The 17413-nt window shown below is 40.6% G+C and overlaps 1 long non-coding RNA gene across 1 annotated transcript in view; it reads left to right on the forward strand.

Moving 5' to 3' along the window:
- Positions 1-17413, forward strand: part of LOC103216945 (uncharacterized) — a 535367-nt gene that overhangs the window by 19430 nt on the left and 498524 nt on the right. Inside the window, exon 2 of the long non-coding RNA XR_005237034.2 lies at positions 14412-14676. This is a non-coding gene — a long non-coding RNA (uncharacterized lncRNA). The remainder of the gene's footprint in view (positions 1-14411; positions 14677-17413) is intronic.

The following is a 17413-nucleotide window of genomic DNA, read 5'->3' on the forward strand; positions in this document are numbered from 1 at the left end:
TTGAGTCAATTCTCTCAAACCCTGTTGCTGCTTTATCACTTATGTTTATATAACATTCCAAACCCTTTTTTGTCATTTCAACAATGTTCACAGCATCTTCACCAGGTGTAGATTCCATCTCAATAAACCATTTTCTTTGCTTATCCGTAAGAAGCAACTCTTTATCCATTCAATATTTATCATGAGATTGCAGCAATTCAATGACAGCTTCAGGCTCTACTTCTAATTCTAGTTGTCTTGCTATTTCCACCACACCTGCAGTCACATCCTCCACTGAAGTCTTGAACCCCTCAAAGTCGTTCATGAGGGTTGGAATCAACTTCTCCCAAATTCCTGTTAATGTTGATATTTTGACTTCTTCCCATGAATCTTTAATATTCTTAATGGTATCTGAAAAGGTGAATCATTTCCAGAAGATTGTCAATTTGCTTTACACAGATCTGTGGAATCACTAAGTATAGCTATAGCCTTATTAAATGTATTCTTTAGTACGACTTGAAAATTGAAATTACTCCTTAATTCATGGAATGAAGAATGAATGTTGTCTTAGCAGGCATGAAAACAGCATTAATCTCCTTGTACACCTCCATTAGAGTTCTTGGATTTACCAGGTGCATTGTCAGTGAGCAGTAATATTTCGAGAGTAATCTTTTTTTCTGTGTAGTAGGTCTGTATTAGTCTGTTTTCACACTGCTCTAAAGAAATACCCGAGACTGGGTAATTAATAAAGGAAAGAGGTTTAATTGGCTCACAGTTCCACATGGCTAGGGAGGCCTCCGGAAACTTACAATTATGGAAGGAGGCAAAGGGGAAGCAAAAACCTCCTTCACATGGTGGCAGGAGAGAGAAGAGTTGGTAGTGAAGGGGAAAGAACCCCTAAGAAAACCATTAGATCTCATGAGAAATCACTCACTACTATGAGAACAGCATGGGAGAAACCACCTCCATGATCCAATCACCTCCCACTAGGTTTCTCCCTAGACACATGGGGATTATAGGGATTACAATTCTTGAGAAGATTTGGGTGGGGACATAGCCAAACCATATCAGTGTCTCAACAGCAGGCTTAAAATACTCAGTAAATCATGCTGTAAGCAGATGTACTGTTATTCAGAATTCATTTTTCCATTTATAAAACACAGGCAGGGTAGATTTAGCATAATTCTTAAGGGCCTAGGTTTTCCAAATGGTAAATAAGCATTGACTTCAACTTAAATTCACCAGCTGCATTAGCCTCTAATAAAACAGTTAGCCTGTACTTTGAAGCTTTGAAGCTGGCATTGACTTCTCCTCTCCAGCTATGAAAGTTCTACATGGCAGCTTCTTCTAATAGAAGGCTATTTTGTCACATGGAAAATCTGTTGTTTAGTGTAGCCACCTTCATCAGTGATCTTAGCTAGATTTTCTGGATAACTTGTTGTAGCTTCTACATCAGCATTTCCTGTTTCACCTTGCACTTTTATGTTATAGATATGGCTGCTTTCCTTAAATCTTAAAGATCCTCTGTGTGGGTTTCCATGGAAACATGAGAGGCTGTCTTAGAAACAAATGGCAGGATTTGAACCAACCTCTGCTAGCGTCTAGCCTTTCTTCCGTAGCTTCTTCACCTCTCTCAACCTTCATAAAATTGAGAAGAGTTTAGGCTTTGCTCTCTGGGTTATGTCTTGGCCTAAGGGAATGTTTTGATTTTTTATCCAGACCACTAAAACTTTCTCCATATCAGCAATAAAACTGTTTCGCTTCCTTATTATTTGTATGTTCACTGGGGTAGCACTTTTTACTTCCTTTAACAGTTTTTCCTTTGCATTACAACTTGTCTGTTTGGTGCAAGATAGCTTTTAGCCTATCTCAGCTTTCGACATGCCTTCCTCACTAATCTTAGTCAATTCTAGTTTTTGATTTAAAGTGAGAGACTTGCAACTCTTTCTTTCACTTGACCACTTAGAGGCCGTTGTGGGATTGTTAATTGCCCTAACTTCAATGTTGTTGTATCTCAGTGAATAGGGAGACCCAAGGAGAGAAAGAGAGGTGGGGAAATGGCCAGTTGGTTGGAGTAGTCAGAGCACATATTTAGCGATTACGTTTATTATCTTATATGGGTATGATTGGAGGTGCCCTAAAATAATTACAATGGTAACATGAAAGATCAGTGGATCACAGATCAGTGTAACAGATATAATAATAAAAAATGTGACACAGGGACAGGGAGTGACACATGTTATTGGAAAAATGGTTCTGATTGGCTTGCTCACGTGGGGTTGACACAAACCTTCAATTTGTCAAAAACAAAGTATCGGTGAAGAGCGATAAAGCAGAGCACAATAAAACAAGATATGCCTGTGTATCTCTCTGTGTGTGTGTGTGTGTTTATGCAAATAGAAGAGGGGTCTGTATCATCAAATGTTGCTAAAGTTCTTAGAGATTGTCTGTGTGGGTTTCTATGGAAACATGAAAGACTGTCTCAGAAACAAATGGCAGGATACTACAGAAAAGGGCACAGATAGTCACGTTTAATATCATTTTATAATCTGGCTATTTTTGCACATTTGTGAAGACAAGCAGGCTAAAAGAGTAATTAAAATACTCAGAAATATTTAAGATTTTAACACAAAAAAGAGAAAATTGGTCATCCTGCCTTTGTTTTATGCAGCTTTCACAAAATGTAGAGATTATTTCCAAGATCCTTTCTTTGATTTCTTACTTTACTTCTGCTTGTGTACCAACCAATTCTTGTTAAATATTTATGGACAAGATTAAAGACTTTATAAAACTCAGCAGCTGGCAGCTGTCCTCGCCTAAAGGATAAAGCAGAGAGTCTTCATTTTAATTGGGTAACTATGTGACTGAAATATCTAACCCCCAAGGGAAATACAAGAGTTAAAATATGTAAAGCAATTTTTAAAAGAGAAAATCGCTCTCTACATTTTATAGTTTTTATTTCCTTTGGTAGTTGCGTGTGAAGGTGAAATTACAGTGTTGTCTTTTATAGTTTCCTAAGGTTGGAGGCACATTTCAATGTTTCCGAATGCCTCCTAATAACATTCAGGTAGAGAGCACATCATTCTGCTCTGTGTTGTGACACAAAATTGCTCATCATATTTCACTTCTGAGAATCTTCCACCCAGCTGTCTCGTGACCAAGTTATAAAACGACAGAGTAAACTTAAAACTGCAGAGGGTGGGGGAATCTGCTAAACTGACTGTTGGACAGACATTGAATGCAACAAACAGAAGTTGAAGAAAAAGGGTTTTTTCCATTTTTGAGCCAATAATTACTTGAAGTTTAACAGCAATATTCTTAGCGTTGAGTCTCTGATGTTGGTCTTGAGAGACTCAACTGATCTCGAACAAATCAACTTTCCCTCCATGGGTGTGATCCTTAACCAGAACATCTAGGTCTTGGACAATATGTCTCCTGAGATTCCTTTAAGGGCTAAGTATCTAAGTCAGGGTCAACAGAGCAAAGTACCATGAACCAATTCCCATCTACTGCCTTTTTTTGTACAGCCTTGTGAACTAAGAACATTTTTGACGTTTTTAAATAGTTGGGGAAAAATTACGAAAAAGAAGAATATTTTCTGATATGTACAAATTATATAAAATTCACATTTTAGTGTCCACAAATAAAGTTTTACTGCAACACAAGGAAGCTCATTTGTTTATGTGTTGTCTGTGGCTATTTTTACACTACCATGGTATAGTCAAGTGCTTATAACAGAGACTGTATGGCCCTCAAGCCTAAAATATTTGCTATCTGAACTTTTACTGAAGAAAGTCGCCAATCTCTATCTAAATGATTCTGAATCAATTTAAAAGAGTCAGTCAAGTCATCTTTTTTGTTTGTTTATTTGAATGATAACTTTCTTAATAGTAATATTGATTGTGTTTGAAAAAATCTTTGTTAAATTTTTGCTCTGTTGTTAAAGAAGGAAGTTGTAGTTTTCTTCCAGCAAATCTGATAACTACTGGGGCCACTTTCCCTGATAATTTTTCCTATCTCAGCTTCACATGCGTAGAGTCAGCTGCATTCCTTGAGGAATGAGAAAGGTGGGTAATATAATGTATAGACCAAAGATTTTGAGTTTCATTTTCTCTCATTAACTTGAGATGAGGTCTCCCATGTTTATAGGTCTCAAACCCAGGACCTGGGAAAAACCTTCTGCCTGGCTGAAATGTAGAGAAATCCATTATTAGAACAACTGGAAAGTGAACATTTTCCAACACCCTGCTTGGTGCCAGCTTCAGTGTTAGGGTTTTGTGTGCAGTTTTATTATTCCTTATAACAACCTCATCTCCCAGAAGGGAGAGCCTGAGTTGTGGAGAGGTTAGAGAGCTGGTAAGTGGGGGAGGGTGGAGTTGAGCCAATGTCTGTCTGATTTCAAAGCTCATGTTCTTACAAAGCCAATTTAATATTTACAATAACTCTCTCTTCCCAGTAAGGAAGTCACCCAAAGAAACAAAAAATAAGATGAGAAGACCTGTGCATTTTGGATCAAAGCAAGGTCTAGGAATCTCTGTCAGTCTGCATGGATGTGTTTCCTAAAGCCAATGCTGGTAAAACACTTCCTAAATTTCTTCCAATCTCTGTTTTCAATGGTCAGAAGTTTCCTTTATGACATTCTGTTCGGTTTCTTCTTTTTTGGACACAGAGTGTTGATCTGTCACAGGCCGGAGTGCAGTGGTGTGGTCATGGCTCACTGCAGCCTCAAATCTCCTGGATTCGGGTAATCTTCCTGCCTCAGCCTCCTGAGTAGTTGGGACTACAAACATGTGCCACCATGCCTGGCTAATCTTTATTTATTATATTTGTAGTGATAGGGTCTTGCTGTCTTTCCTGGGATTTTTGGTTTGTTTGTTTCTTTAAACGTGGTATTCTGTCTGCCTAGAACACAGCTGTCACTTTGTGGTGTTGACACCCTACTTGCCTTTAAGGGCTGGCTCTTAGTATACAGAAAGGAGCCAAGAGCCTTGACATCTTTGCTCACCATTACCAAGTGCCACCACTCACATCCAATCTGTTAGGCACCTCCTTACCTCCAGCAGATCACATCCTCCTCCAAGCTTGTATTTCGGGACACTCAACATTCTGCCATGGAGTCTCACTAGACTGTATGCTTTTTGAAGTCAGGAATGATGTCTCAGACCTACATACCCCTGCAGCACTGAGCATGGTGTCTCATGTAGGCAAAGAGCATTTGTTGAAAAGCATTATATGGAAAAAATTCCATTCTAGCAATTTACCTCATCACCCATTTCCAAGTGTCTACCCTATGCTGAACCCAAGGTCAAGCTGAATGAATGCACTGCTGTTTGTGCTTGTTTTGACAGAGAAGGGACTGGTTTGAGCTGAGGTACAACATCTAGTCACAGTGTTTTTGAAACAGATTCTTGAGTTTACTGGAAAGAAATCCTCTCTGTTTTACCCGGGTGGCATTTCTTATTACACTGTATCCCTGGGGTCTCTGGCCCTTCCTTGCAGAACTGATGGAGGCATTACCCACTGCTGAGTTGACTCCAACTTTCCAAATCCCATCCTTTATTTTATTTTATTTTATTTTATTATTATTTTTTTGAGACGGAGTCTCACTCTGTCACCCAGGCTGGACTGCAGTGGTACGATCTTGGCTCACTGCAACCTCCGCCTCCTGGGTTCACCCCATTCTCCTGCCTCAGCCTCCTGAATAGCTGGGACTAGAGGCACCCACCACCACACCCAGCTCATCTTTTGTATTTTTAGTAGAGACGGGTTTCACCGTGTTAGCCAGGATGGTCTTGATCTCCTGACCTTGTGATCCACCTGCCTTGGCCTTCCAAAGTGCTGGGATTACAGGCGTGAGCCAGCCACTGTGCCTGGCCCCAAATCCCATTCTTGATGCCTATCCCAACCTTCAGAGAGTTGAAGAGACATGACCTCATAGTGAGGAGTATGTGCTCTGAAGTTAACAGACTTGTGTTTTCAGTTCCTGTTCTGTCACTTGAAAGATATGCAACCTTGGACATTTACTTAGATTCTCTGAACTTCAGTTTCTTCATTTGTAAGACAAAAGTAATGTTGCTACTCAAAGGGTTGTCCTGACATGAGAAAATGCACTTACATGACAGCACTCATACTGTGATGTCTAGGTAACAGGAGAGCTACCCAATTTGGTTGCTTTTTGGTGACAGGAGTGCCTGTCAACTCAACAGCTGATATTTTCACTCACTCTGACATAGACATTTGGGAGCAAAGAGATATAGGAACAAATCTGAGAAGTCCCTTTCTCTCCCTCCTCTCACCCTCCCCACTGCTCTTGCTTCTGCTCTGCATTGTGGCCATAGGCATTGAGCAGCTTCTCTTCGTTTCTTCAGCAAAGTCTTTGCCATATTGGAATGAGCCACTTTTGGCATCTATTTGTGGCAATAATCAGGAGAGTCACTGACAAAGCAGTGCTGGGAGGATGGACCTCATGTTCATGAACCATCTGAGCTGCACCAGTTGGGTCTCGGCCTCTCACAGTCCTGATCCCTGATCCCTACTGCATGTGTGGTATGGGCTGAACTTGCACTGGGCTGTAGGCATAGTGCATTAATGCAACCCATTTTGACCTTTACTCAATGTCAGACACTGTTCTGAGGACTTCAGAGGCATTATCCCGTTTAACTTCACAACCATGCCTATTTTAGAGATAAGGAAATAGATTTAGAAAAGTCAAATGACCTGACGAAGATTACGTAGTTGTCAGAGCGAAGAATCAAACCCAAAGCCCTCTGACACCAGAAGCCAAGCTGAGACCAGCCTGAGTGGTTTGGTTTTTGTTGCTGTTGTTGCTGTTACCGAGTTTGTTCCAAAATCTCATGCCAAAATATTTGCAGCCTTCAGTTACTGACTTTTGACTCAGGAGCTGTAGTTCAGATCCTCATCTTTGCTTTCTTAGAAAAAAAGTCTGATGGAGAAAGGGTCATACTTGGAGTCATTTAGAAACTAATTTGATAGCTGTAAGTGTCCTTTAGAATAAAACTCTTTTCCACTTTGTACTCTTGGAACCTTTATTGCTAAGTGTGGAGTGGCAGGGGAGGTGGAAAGCAGGATGAGCTGTGAAAATAAGTGGATTTTCTCTGATGTCTAATCCACTAATTATGTCAAGTAAAATTGGATCATGCTTGTAATTCAGTTTTTACTGTTTGCATTAAGAAATGCTGTTGGCAGAGTTGTGAGCAGAGAAAGGGAAAAGGACATTGCAAGTCATTACTGAATGTGAAGAGAGTGAGTAGAAGTTTATTTTTTGGGGAGGTGGTCAAGGTGTTGCATTTGGACTGCCCAATTTAGCTAATGTAGCTGCAGCAGTAATAACTAAAGTGGCAGTGCAGAATATTAAGGAAAGTAATGTGGGAAGCAATTTGAATATGTCATGATGACTACTCTGTGTTTGCATACAGGATGAGGAGTAATGTGCAATGTATGAGTTCTTTTTCACTGAATTTAAAGGAATTTTAACCCACAAACTAATACCAGTGATAGAAATTTCAAGAAAGGAATAAACCTTTGGGTGAGAAATTTCAGGCTGATTAGCACTGTACCTGCCTTCAAGTTTGCTTGGCGCCCTAGGCTACCTCCTCCTCCTCCTCCATTTATAACAGTTCTGGTTCCTCTCTTAGGATTACTTTTATTTCTTTAGATACTTTTTTTTTCTCTCACTTGCTTAGATTTACTATTTATTTATTTATTTATTTATTTATTTATTTATTTCCTCAAACATCCTGAAGCTGCTTGGGAATGTGCCTTCCTCTAGTCTTCTTGGCATACCAACACCGTTAAGTGCTAAAATTTAGAGGAAAACAACAAGAAGGCGACTTTCTTCTCACTTAGAAAGAGGAAGACTGGGAATAAAAACCACCCCGAGTGGGTTGTATATACAGGAAACAAAGTTTTCTAGAAAGTGTTTACTGTGTTGCATTGGAGCTGTCTCTGTCCAGTAATTTTGTTCACATTCTCTCTCTCTCGGTGTCCCTCTCTTCTATGATATCTTAATAGTTTGATAAAATTGTCTTGCAGAGGAGGCTTTACCCAAAGCTTGCTACTTGTTTTATAGCCCCGTCGTCACCATTCTCCATTCAGGACAGTGCATTCCTGTCATCTACCCACTGACCAGGAAGCAAACCGGAAAACCACTCTGATCCAGCAAGAGCAAAATTATAAAGTTACGATATTCTTTTATCCAACCCCAGCCCTGAGCTCACTTTCCCTTTTTTCAACTGGGCACTTTCTCTTTTGGTGTCAAGTAAAATTCATTTTTCTGTAGCCACTCCTGGGAAGGGGAGAGAAGTGGAAAGGGTGGATTGAGCCTGGTGTCGTTGTAGGAGGAGGTGGCAAACACTGTCCTGATGAACCCGTGAAGCCATAGGGGTCAGGGTGTGACGTCGGCAGAGGAGACCAGGGGCAAGGGCCTGGAGACCTAACAGCTCTCTCATCAGGGAATCACCGTGCTGACTCCTCTTCTGGCCACAGCATAGGCTGCTGTTTGTTTTCTAACAGCTTTATTAAGGTATTCACATGCCATACGATTCATCCACTTAAAGTATACAATTCAATAGTGTTCAGTGTATTCACAGACTTTTGCAAGTGTCACCACAATCTATTTTAGAACATTTTCATCCTTCCAACAAAATCTTATGCCCCTAGCAATCCCTTCCTATTTCCTTCTGCCCCACAGCTCTGGCAATAACTACTCCACTTTCTGTCTCTATAGATTTGCCTATCCTGGAAAGTTCATAAAAATGGGTTTTTGTGGTATGTGACTGCTTCTTTCACTTCGCATAATGCTTTCAAGGTTCATCTATTCAAGGTTGTAGCATGTATCAGTCTTCACTGCTTTTTATTGTTGAATAATATTCCTTTATAAAGACATACCATATTTTGTTTATCTACGAATCCACTGATGAACATTTGGGTAGACTGAATTATGAATGATACTGTATGAACATTTGTGTCCAAGGTTTTGTGTGGACATTTCTCTTGGTTGGACAGGCTGGAGTAGAGCTGCTGAGTTGCATGGTAACTCTATGTTTAACCTTTTGAGGAACTTCCTGGTGTTGTTTTCCAAAGCAGCTGCACCATTTAGCACAGGGCCTTTGCAAATGCAGTTTTCCTTTGCTCCCTTCCCCTGTTGCCTGCTCCTCCTTCAACTCTCATCTCAAATATTTCCTCAGAGACACCTTAGCTGACCTTCAAGGCTAATTCAGACCTCTCTGTTATATATACTCATGGAAAGTAATATTTTTTTGTGCACATAAATTTTGTGTACATATTTTGTTAACGTGAGACCCTGTATGTCTCAGTTTATCTATTTAAGTACTTATTTGTAAACTAGGGACATCAATATTTAAATTACACTGAGAATGCTAGAGTTAAAGCATCCAGCAGCTTGAGCCTAAAGCATAGTAGGACTAAAGATGGTAGTTATTATTTTAACACTCTCTGTATGGAATATAAAATCAGAATCCTAATTACACATTTAATGAGCATGAACCAAACTTAATTGGCCTTTCCTTGGTTTTCTATTAATAGCTAGTTGGTACTTGCTTTATGCGTTTCGTTGTCTAGGAGCATTTGCCAGCAAACAAACAGGCAACAGAGGTGTAGGGAAATGTAATGGAAAGAAGATATAAATAGAGAAAATTCAATCATTAATGTATTTGAATTTGGCAATTTACTTCAGTTAGCAACTGACTGAGATTTTATTTTAGAATGAAAGACCTTGGTCTAGCTCCAGGAACATCAAGGCCTGGGTGAGGCCTATTTTGTGAACCATGGTTCTTAATGATTTTTGGGGATTCTCTTGTGTACATCAATTTTACTCTGAGAATTCTGAAGAGCTGCGTGCTACATTTGCTTCAGCTTTTCTCTGGTGATGCTTGGCCAAGGCCAAGGCTAAAGCCAGTCTCCCAACACGGCAGTGGTTCTTTCCAGTCAAACACTGGGCAGCCTGATCTGTTGCTCAGCAGCTCTGCAAGCTCGGCTCTGCTGGGGAAACCATACAGACAACCACCTAGAAGTGAGGGTTGTGCTTCAGTCTGTGCCAGCATTATTGCAGATTAAAGAGGAGACTCTAGGACCAGGAGTGGATGTGGAGTCTGTGGATGGTTCTTTGTGACCTAGAGAGCTAAGATCTTGCAGCTCACAGTTGAGTGAAGGTAGTTTCGGGCTTCAGGGAACCCTCCCACTTGAGTCTATGGGTTTTCTTTTTTATTTCAATACTAATAAACTTTTGCTTTATTTTTAATAGACTTTTAGAACAATTTTGTGTTCACAGCAAAACTGAGCGGAAGGTACAGAGACTTTCCATATGCTCTTCAGCACCATGCATTCATAGACTCCCCCATTATCAACATCCCCCACCAGAGTGGTACATTTGGTGTAATTGGTGAACATACATTGGCACATTAATACCACCCCAAATACATTTTTTACATTAGCATTCACTCTGCTGGATTTTATGGTAAGGTATGTTTAGTTTTGCAAGAAACTATGAAACTGTCTTCAAAAGTGACTGTACCACTTTGCGTTCACATCAGCAATAAATGGCAGTTTCTGTTGCTCCATGTCTTCGTCAGCATTTGGTGTTGTCAGTGATCTGGATGCTGGCCATTTTAAAAGGTGTGTAGTGGTATCCTATTGGTGTTTTAATTTATATTACCCTAATGACATATGATACAGAGAATATTTTCATATGCTTACTTACATTGGTGTTATACCTTCTTTGGTGAGGTGTCTGTTAAGAACTTTGTTCATTTTCTTATCTAAGCTTTTTCTATGCTGAGTATTGGGGGAATGCAGGACAAGGAGAAGGACATACTCTCTTCCCTCAGGGAGCTGCCAGAGGAGAAATGACAGTGTCTATTAGGAACTGGCCTTACAACCTCCCAGGTTGATGGATGAGTCATCACGCATATACATGCACAGAAATTCACTTCGTGCTTGTGACATTAAGTCTTCTCTTCTCTCTTCTGGCCTCTTCTCTTTTTTAACTTCCTGGTCTCCCACTGAGTTCTTGTCTGGAACTACCCTGTTTGAAGAGGGTGCTGTGGGTGCCTGGCACAGACACCTCATGGTGTGCTCATTCCCTGCTGACGGGCCCGCTGATCTCTGAAACTGGCCCAAGTGTCCCATAGAACTGATATTTATGGTTTTTTTAAAAAATAAACATAGAAATTGACCCTCTCAGTCTTAACACTTGAGAAAGTTACATTTGTCTTATCTGAGTTCCTTTCTCAAAAAACCAACATCAGACGTCCCGGATAATATCAAGGAATAGAAACTTACCACATCACCACATCTGGACAATGAGATGCCAGACCCTCATCTGTCCTAATTGCCTAACCACACCCTGCTGCCTATTGACCAGCTCCTCTTCCTTACCCCTCCCTAAATCCTGTTTTCTCACCCAGTTACATTTCTTCCCTGCAATATAAACCCCTAATTTTAGTCACTTGAGGAGATGGATTAGAGACTGATCGCCAATACAGTCGGCTGCTGCAACTGAATAAAGCCTTTTTACCTGGCAATACTCATTGTCTCAGTGATTGGCTTTCTGTGCAGTGAGCAATAGGATCTAACCCAAACCCGTGGCATTTCAGTAACAATCACCATTACCCGCCATCTCCCTCTCAGCCTTGAGAACGTACTCATCTGGGAGGTAGCCTTGCACTCGCCCCTCCCCTGTTCTTTTCTTGCCTCATGGTGGGATCAATGCCGGATCCAACCGAAGTGCGTTTCCAGCTGAGACCACATTCTATTAGTTTGTTCCCCTTCCCTGTCCCCTGCATCCTCATTCCTCATTCTTGTCCTGAGAGCATGCTCCCCGTCAATCACTTGAAGAATCCCTGTTACAGGCCCTAGGGAAGCCAACCTAAAGTAATGCCCATGCTCAAGCCTTCCCTCTGTTTCTCTTCAATTAGGACCTGGCCCTCCTTAAACTTCCAGTCAACTGCGTGAAAGTGGGTCATATTAAGAATTAATTATAAATAATGCTTCCTAGTTTATTTGTAGGCTAATGTGTTACTGTTTCTTGATAACACAATGCCTTCACTCAGTTAACCATTCATTTTATTTTTAGGACTTGCTTAAGTAACAACCTTAGGGGGAAAGTGCCAGTGGAATTTCATGAGCATGACTGGCAGTGCCTGCAAGGAGGAGAAGGATGAGATACTTTTGGTTAGGTGGGTTTTTCAGCATCTCTTCTGGAAAGATCTTTTGAATCACCCTCTTCTTACTACTGCTACCTGCCAGTGATTTGCTCTCTCCTTCCTTCATCTCCCCAGAGTATATAATGGTTGAGTATCTCTTTATTGCATTTATAATATTGCATTGCAATTATTTTTTTTTCCTGGTTGCCCCCTCCCACTAGACTGGGAGCAGCTACAGAGCAGAGGCCTTGTCTTATTCATCTCTATCTCCCCAGTGCCTAGCATGGTGCCTGGTACCCAGGAGGAACTCAAACACAGTGTGTGACAAAAGAATTAATAACTCTGATGAAAAGTCCACCTCCTCCTCCACTTTCACATGTATGCACCTGGGCACATACATGAATACACATAATAACATTTGTGGTGGAGTGAAATGTTTAGCATATTAGTCAATTGTGTTTCTTCCTAGTATTTCCTCAGTTTTCAGACTGGAAAATGATACCTCAGGCCAAGGGAAAGAGAATAGAGAGGGAGGCGATGGGACATAGGAAGAAGGTGAGTCTCTAAAATAAGTTTTAGAGACTAAATAGGGAGAGTGGTCAAGGATGGCCCAAGATAAACTTTTGGGACACAAGAGGAGAGAGGACCAGACTGCTCTCCTTGGTGAGTTCTCTTGTAGAAAGCAAGACCCAGAGGGGAGGACGATACATGGTTAGTCAAAGAATAGGGTCTTATAGAGAATCTCACATGAGAATAGTGCTCACAAGGGCACTATTTTAGATTGGCTTCCCTAGAGCCTGAAACAGGGATTCTTCAAGTGATTGATGGGGAGCATGCTCTCAGGAGAGGAATGAGGATACAGGGGACAGGGCAGGGGAAGAAACTAATGAGAATCCAGGGGTCCGTGGGAACTAGGCTGGCCTAGAAGCAACAAAACTTTGCTTAATACACTCGAGGGCCCAGAGAGTGCAGTAAGATATGACTCTGAGCACACAGGCTAAGGGCTAGTTAGCTGGGAAAAATGCCTGGAAGAGAGACACTTTTAAGTTCACTGAAATCTATTTTCTACCCTTGTGGAATAAGGAGTCAAATAAAGGAGTGAAATTAAATTATAAAAAAATAAAATGTTGCATTTAGTGCACAGCTCAACTTGGAACTGAGACTTGCTTTATAAAGAGTAAAACTGAAAACTCTGGGTAAATGAATCAACCATGGGCAGAGGGGTCAGAGAGGTGTAGGCTAAAGAAGAGTCTGTGTCTGGGACCTGGTTCATGGGACTTCAGGACTCCGTGAAGTCAGGTAGGACTCCTGGGGTGGCTACTGATTACCAATGAGGATGTGAGAAAAGGAAAATGATAGGTGATCTCCCTGCCTGGGCTTTTTCAACTCCAATTGCACCACCTGTGAGCATCTTATTAACATAACGGGAGGCCTAGACATTTCAAAAAGCCAACTAGAAGAACACTGATGTAGAAGGCTCCCCTGGCGCCGTCGTGGGGATACTGAAACTGCTGTTGCTGTGAAAACCAAAAACCGTGCCAAGTACTCACTTGCCTCAAGTCAGAAAGGCAGCCTGGAAACCTTCGCTTGATAAATCTAATCATTATTTTTTTTTCCCTGAATACTCTTGGGCAAATTCAAGACTGCTTGGAGAAATGGATGTGAATATATACAGATAAACACTGGCATGTAGACATGAATACATATAGATAAACACCCACCTCAGACATAAATATATAGATATGATCATTTACTAAATATTCAATACTTCCTATTCTGGAGGCTGTAGAAATGATTTTATAGACATTATCTCATTTTGTTCTTCCTTCAACAATGAAAGGAGAGTGATGCTACATTACTTTAACACAAGAGGAAATGGAGGCACAGAGTGGTTGAACAATAGGGTCACAGACCTAGGAAAGGATAGGGCTTCTCTATATGTTGACACATAATCAATGCTGACCCTTCCTTGGGTATTATGGTGGATGAATGTGCTTGAATGACTCCCTTACCCCATCCCTTAATACTCATTATTCAGCTCATTTTAAATTCCTTTATCAACATTATTAGCAAGAATCGTAAGGGAATGATTTTAGCATAATTGTATGAAACAGGGAGACAACAGCTCTGGAGAGAAGTCGTGTGTATCTATGTGTGCACATGCACAGACGTATGCATGTACACACTCATGTGTTTCATGGAACTGAATAAAACTGCGAAATTGTCATGTCTAATACCTTAACTTCACAGACGCAGAAATAGCAGCTCAGAGAGGCAAGTGACCTGCCCACAGCCCCGGGAACCAGGTCTAGAGGGACCCTGCTGTATCTTTGCCTGAGAGATGGAGCTATCTGTTACCGGCACAGCCTGAAGGGGAAGAAGACCGTGGAAGGGAGAGGGCAGGGAGCTGCCTCACCTGCTAACTCTTCTCGATTGAACCAGCTCTCCACTTGGGAATTTGACTGCAACATGACTTCTCAGGACACCAGACATCCTAGCCTTAAGGAGGGCACAGGTACATTTTCCTAGGCCAAATTAATATGGATTTTGAATTACCTCCTATTGTTCAGAAAGATCCTTTCTGCATTGGTGGCTTTGACATTTCCCAGGCTGCAAGAGCCATGGATCTCCCCTGACAGCTGCATTGGAGAAGGTTCTGAAAGTCTTCTTTACATCCCTAACCAGACAGGTCATCAGGAAACTCCTCCAACAAGCGCTGACCCCTTCCCGGCCAATCCTTTGTGGGGCTCTGAGGTATAGATAGCACCCAGTTGCTGCCCTCAGAATCAACCCAGCCCTTGCTTCTCTCCCAAGAGTGAAACTTGGAGGCATTAATATATATTTTTGTTCTGCAAAACTTCAAAGAATAAAACATTAGAAATAAAACTATAACAATCGTCCATGTGCCTGCCACCCAGTTTTATTAATTTTTTTTAAGAAGTAAAACATAAATATAGTTAAAATTCCTTGTGTATCCCTCCCAGTTCCAATCCTCCCTCAGAGGCAAGCACTGTGGTGAAGTTTGTTACTGTTCTACATGTATTTCACAGTTTTATTATATATTCATATTCACATAACACATAAACTTAGACATAAACTCATACTGTATATAAAGTTTTATACTTAATATAAATACAATTTATATATTACACATTATAAAAATTATGCTTATGTACTGCATAAGCTTTACACTTAAATATTATAATCAAAAATAAAATTATATATTTACATAAGCTAACATTTATATACTGTATGTCTAACATTAACATTTATACTGTGTATAGTGTATATAAATTAAAATGTACAAAATTAACATCAAACCCTTCATATAATGATGGTGTAACTTGCCTTTTAGCCAACACAATGTATTTTTATTTCTATTCATTTTGATGCATCTTGATTCCCTTCATTCATTCAACTGCAGTGGAGTTTTCCATCATTGGAATATGTCACAAATAATTTATGATTGTCCTGTGATTTGCAAAGTACACTTGTTTGAAATTTCCTATGACTGTAAACAATGCTGCCACACATTCTGTGGCTGTTTTCTTGTGTACACATGCGAGTGATTTTAGGACAGATACCTAGAAGTGGACGCTTCCCCCTCCCCAGGTATTGTCGGTTGTTTTTTAAAGATGTCTGCATGTGCCCTCTCACGCCAGCAGCATAAGAGGCTCCCATTTCTCTGCATTCCTGCTGCCACCAGGCCATGTTGATCTTGAACTTTGTTGTTAATTGGATGGAAGTGAAATGGGAGATCACTGGTGTTTCACTTGTTTCCTGACTGTTCATGAAGCTGACAATCTTTTCGTACGGATATTGACCCTCTGGGTTTTTGCTTCTGTGAAATGCCTTTTCATAGCTTTTGTCTATTTTTCTCTGTTGGGTTATTTATCTTTCCCTTATTAATCTGTAGGAGTTTTTAAAATATTCAGGTTTTTAATCCTTTGTTGGTTGTGAGCATTCGCCATGATTTTCCTGGTTTGCGACTTGTCTTTGAATTTGGTTTATAATGTCATTGATTATGTAGAAGTTTTACATTTTGATGTAGTTAAATTTATTGCTGTTTTTCTTATAATATATGCATTGTGTGTCCTGTTTAAGAACTCCATCATCTGCTTCTGGCTACTGACATTGCTCCATTTGAAAGGTGGCATCTATGACTACGCATGGGACAGGGAGGAGGCCTTTTTTTATTGCTTTCTAAATTCTTAATTACAACAACAACCCCACCATTAGATAAGTTCAGGTTCACACTAATAATTCCAGATGATTTTATGCCATGGAGTGTAGTATAGTGCTGAAAAGTGTAAGTTCTGAAGTGAGACTGACTGGATCTGGATCACTTACTTTGGGCAAGTTACTTAAACTCACTTGGGGAATGATACTCTGGTACTTACCTTGTAGGGCTGCTGTAGAGATTAAATTAGTTTATGAATGCAAAGCCCTTAGAACAGTTTCTGGTATAATGTAAGAGCCAAGGGCTCTCTCTTGCTATTGTTATTATTGTTATTAGCATCATTTTTAATCATTGTTAGTACTCAGATTTCCACTGGGCTGGGTTTCTAGGGGCTACCTTCAGACATTAGAGCTGCCGTCCTCTACATGCTTCTCAGTGCCTAAACTGAAATCATCTTGTTCTGCATGGCCCAACACCACCTTAGGACACTTGTCTTTGAGGAGGTGAAAAACATTAGAATGCAAATGGAAAAATCATTGCATTTGGTTCCCCAGTTTGCTGGTATCAGACATTTCATCTTATTTAGCTTTCTTTTTCTTTCATTTTTTTTTTTTTTTTTTTTTGAGATGGAGTCTTTGTCTGTTGCCAGACTGGAGTGCAGTGGTGCAATCTTGGCTCACTGCAACCTCCGCCTCCTGGGCTCAAGCAATTCTTCTACCTCAGCCTCCTGAGTAGCTGGGACTACAGGCACACCCGGTTAAATTTTTGTATTTTAGTAGAGATGGGGTTTCACTGTGTTGGCCAGGATGGTCTCGATCTCTTGACCTCATGATCCGCCTGCCTCGGCCTCCCAAAGTGCTGGGATTACAGGCGTGAGTCACCGTGCCCGGCCTTATTTAACTTTCAAAAAAAGTAGAGAATTAAAGGTTTCAAGGGATCAAGTCCTATGTGAATTCAGAGAGAGTCATCATGCTCTGAAATCTCCAAAACAAGACAGATGCATTAACACAGGTGGCTTGTGAGGACTTCAGAGTCTATCTATTGTGAATGTTTCCCCAGTGCCCCTTTCCTT

Source organism: Chlorocebus sabaeus, chromosome 10, assembly GCF_047675955.1.
Source record: "Chlorocebus sabaeus isolate Y175 chromosome 10, mChlSab1.0.hap1, whole genome shotgun sequence".
Classification (NCBI taxonomy): domain Eukaryota; kingdom Metazoa; phylum Chordata; class Mammalia; order Primates; family Cercopithecidae; genus Chlorocebus; species Chlorocebus sabaeus.